The sequence below is a fragment of the Salminus brasiliensis genome, chromosome 11 (assembly GCF_030463535.1).
Source record: "Salminus brasiliensis chromosome 11, fSalBra1.hap2, whole genome shotgun sequence".
Classification (NCBI taxonomy): Eukaryota; Metazoa; Chordata; class Actinopteri; order Characiformes; family Bryconidae; genus Salminus; species Salminus brasiliensis.
The window spans coordinates 21,260,803-21,264,846 of NC_132888.1; the positions used below are offsets into that span (position 1 = coordinate 21,260,803).

Sequence of the window (4,044 nt, forward strand, 5' to 3'; positions counted from 1 at the left end):
CTGAGCATTCAAGCACACACCACTCTACAGCAACGAGTGTTCTTGGACAAGACTCCTAATTCTGTATTCTCAACACTAAACACCTATTTACATCTAGTATGATTTTTCTGGGGGAATGGTATACTTTTTGTGTTTTTTGCTATCAGGGCTACAAACTCCACAGCTCCACTTTCTTTTTCTTTGCTTCCTTTCCACTTTTGCTCCCTTTGGGTCATTAGGGAAGGAAACCAGCTAAAGATTTCTCAGTTTAAAAACAAAACGCTGCGTAAAGTGGTTGTAAGGATGCTGACCTCTTTAACCTCTGCATTTTTAGAGTCAGCGTGTTGCTGCTCATCATATAGGCTTTTTTCAGTATTCAGTGGGCGGTTCTGTCGCCGTACTGATGCTCATTTGTTTGGTCTGCAACCATAACAGAGCTCTGATTGGTCAGCCTGATTTTAATGCATCCGTCCAACACAGAAAATTGAGCAGGTTCTACTTTTTAAAAATGTACGCAGCATAGCACTCCGTCAGTTTCGCACTCGGTGTGAAAGACAGCGTTGATTATTTGTGTGTTCGTTTTCAAAACGAGACTTGCATTTTTTGCAGAGTGCGAAAGGGTCATAATGATGTTAACAGTACAGCTAAATAAATGGAAATAACTTCACAAATGAAAGGAACTGTGAGATTATTAGGTTCTGAAAGAGAAAAGTCCCTGTATTCACGGGGTCATCATCAACGACCTCCCAAAGAAATCAGCGTTTACTATTCCCAAACATTAAGGCACATTTTTACAAATAAACACAGAATAGAATATTTTCTCAAAAGAAGAACTACTCAAGAACCTAGACTTAGGAGTGAATGTAAAAGGCCTTTTTAAAGTTTAAAGAAGACCCTTCACATAATGCAGAAGTTCCACACCAATTAAAGGTCTTTGCTGTTCAAGATAATAGCCACTTTCATGAGTGCAGATGGAAAGAACGGCACTGTTGTATAAGGAGTTCACTAGTGTGCATCCAATGGCAGGGAGACAAAGAATACCAAGGTCAGCATGAATTGGAGGAACTCATTTAAGGGTTGACAGCCTCTGCAAACAGCAACCTGAAAAAAATACAGTTGTCCTCCACATAACTGCTGTTTTCACCCTCAATCTCTTCAAGGACTAATGCTAAACTGTTTAAAATATTGATAGGACTATTGATTCATTTTGAAGGCATTAAAGCGCCTGTTTGGTGATGACATTTTAGAGTGCAAAGGACCGACAAGCCCAGCACTGAAAACCACCCCTGAGGTCAGAAATGTAATCAGAGATGGAGAAACAGTTATTTTGCTAACACCGAGCTGCAGAGTGACCTTAAAACATGTGAGGAGGGCGGCCCAGAGGCCAACCCAGGGGAGTATATAAAAAACAGATCTGTGCCATAACAGAAGATTTATTAAGGGGATTGTTGGGGTGTTCTGACCTAACTCTCTCAGTTCTCCTGGTTCCTTCCTGTTGTTGATGTTTTTTTGCAATGCCAGTATCGGTTTCCTGTCTTGCTGTTTTGCTGGTATTTCAGATTCATGAGCGAATGAGTATGCAAAGAACATGAGGATGGCTGCTCTTGACAGACTCTCAGTAGAGGCTGTTATGGGTTCGCTGTTTGAAATCCATTAGTACACTTGTAGAGGAAAATGCTCCAGGGGTTCTGTAAAGAACTGCTGATGGATGGATGAATGGCACAAAGGGGTTATCTACACCCGGAAGTAGGAACTGTCATGTTCTCATCACAACTCGGGGGCATGATGTTTTCAGTGGCACAGTTTCAGTGCTCCGATAAATTAGAAGGACTCGCAGGGCTCTGACATTTAACTCCCCTTCTATATACGACGGTTCACTCTTTCAAAGAAAGCTGCCAAAAGGTGTTCTTTGGAGCAACGTCACAAAAAAAGACCACAATTTGTGCCCTGAAGAACCTTATAATGGCTGGTGAATGGGTCCCCAAGACAGACTTGAGGAATTACAGAATTAGTGAGCCAAGACTTATTCTTTAACAGTCTTTAAAATGTGGAACTGAAGTGTGGACCCAAATACGGACCCTCACACTCTCAGGGCGTTTTCACAGCTAAAAATCCAGACCAAAGGCTGAACCGAGATTCATTGTTCATAGACGCTGTGCACATTTGGTCTGCTTTGCTACATCCTGATGATGGTCCTGTACATTACTTGACTCAGATTCCTTTCATTCCTGTTTATAAATAAGAATTAATCTACAGTTCCATTAGATACAGTAGAAGCCTAATCTGTTGTGCCCATTCCAGGGCTGCATCTTAATGCTACACACTAATACCATAAGTAATGTGAGCATTGGTGGTTCAGTGGTAGAATTCTCGCCTGCCACGCGGGAGACCCGGGTCCGATTCCCGGCCAATGCAGCAGTTGCCAGCTTTCACTACAATACACAACCATGGCTCACGGAAAACACACTACGGTCAATAACGAAAATATTTCTTTTTAACTCACACATACACTCACATACAGATAAATATGTACATATGTATACATATATATATATATATATATATATATATATATATACACACACACACACAGACACGCACTATTTCATCTGTGTATATATATTTGTATATTTGTATTTTTTTTGCTTATATTTCTATATTTTCATATTTTTATATTTTATTCTTTAACTTAAATGTAACTTATTCTATTTTTTTTTCATTTTATTTTTCTTTTGCACTTTTGCACTTTACTTCATTAAGTTAAGGTTTAGTTAAGTTTAAATGTAGATTTTTATTGTATAGCTTGATGTGGGCAGACTGTCATAAAAGCATTTCACTGCAAGTTATACTGTGTATGACTATGTATGTGACAAATAAAATTAGAATTTTTTTTTTTGAGTAATATGCCAACATACGTCACTGAAAGTTATCCAGCTGCCATTGCTGTTGTACTCCAAGGATCCCGTCATTTTTTCATTTTTTTCATTTTTTCTTTTCGTCATTTTGTATTAATAATGCTGGCATTAATAATGTCTATCGTAACCACTCAAAATCACTGAAAAAACAACTGTTTCTGAGTATGTATCTTATATAACCATATTTGTCATCAGCAGCCCTAGCCCAAGAGAGCACAATTGGCCTTGTTCTCTCCAAATGGGTAGATGGCTTGCTCTCTCTCACCACATCACTTCAGTGTGATGCTGGCCGACACGTTTGCTAGCCAATGCATCAGAGCCACACTTTTGAGTGCTCAGGTAACTTTACATTGGCAGCAGTTTGAAAACAAGCATGTGCCAGTCCTCACCTTCCCAGTGTTGGGAGCATTACATGTGATAGGGGCAGAGGGGGTTGGGTACTCAAACTACTATGTAATTGGGACACACCCTGGTTTATTTTTCCTCTTCTATTGTTTAATGGGTGATGAAAGCCTGCCTCAATGTCCTGTGATTGGTCTCAAAAGTCAGGACCATTTAAAGTGGGTTCAGCTGATCTGGACCGAGACCACCTCTTTTGGTCTGTTCTGTGGTCTGCGGCACCTTTTACACCTGCTATTTTGGTCTGGACTAACCAAGGTAGGTTGAAAAGACCCACCTTTGGCTCTACAAACAACAATGGTTGAGATTTCTGAATGTGAAAAACCTTTCACATTATATGTCTGTTTATTACTAGGTTTAAAAAGTTGTGCTAAAGCAGGGCTATCACCTAACAGTCATAGATGCTGGCTGTCCAGGACTTCGATTGAAGAACGTCCCAAAACCTGTGCTATACCAATTTACAGGTTTATCCAAGAACTTTTACATTATGTGGAGGTTCTGTAGACTTTGCGATGGTTCCTCACACTTGCACATCCACGTTGTGATTGTCTTCTGTATCGGTCTGCTTCAGGAATCCAACAGTCAGGATAATAGTGTCCATTGTAACCACGCTCAAAAAACAACCGGTTCTGAGTATGTATCTTGGATATTTGGATATTTGATGGCAAATATAGATATTTGCCATCAGCAGCCCTAGCCCAAAAGAGCACAATTGGCCTTGCTCTCTCCGAGTGGGTAGATGGCTTGCTCT

General features: G+C 40.2%; 1 non-coding gene across 1 annotated transcript; it reads left to right on the plus strand.

Moving 5' to 3' along the window:
- The first annotated feature begins 2,323 nt into the window (after positions 1-2,323).
- Positions 2,324-2,394, plus strand: trnag-gcc (transfer RNA glycine (anticodon GCC)). Its single transcript has one exon. It is a non-coding gene; the product is annotated as a tRNA-Gly (tRNA).
- Positions 2,395-4,044: the final 1,650 nt, after the last annotated feature.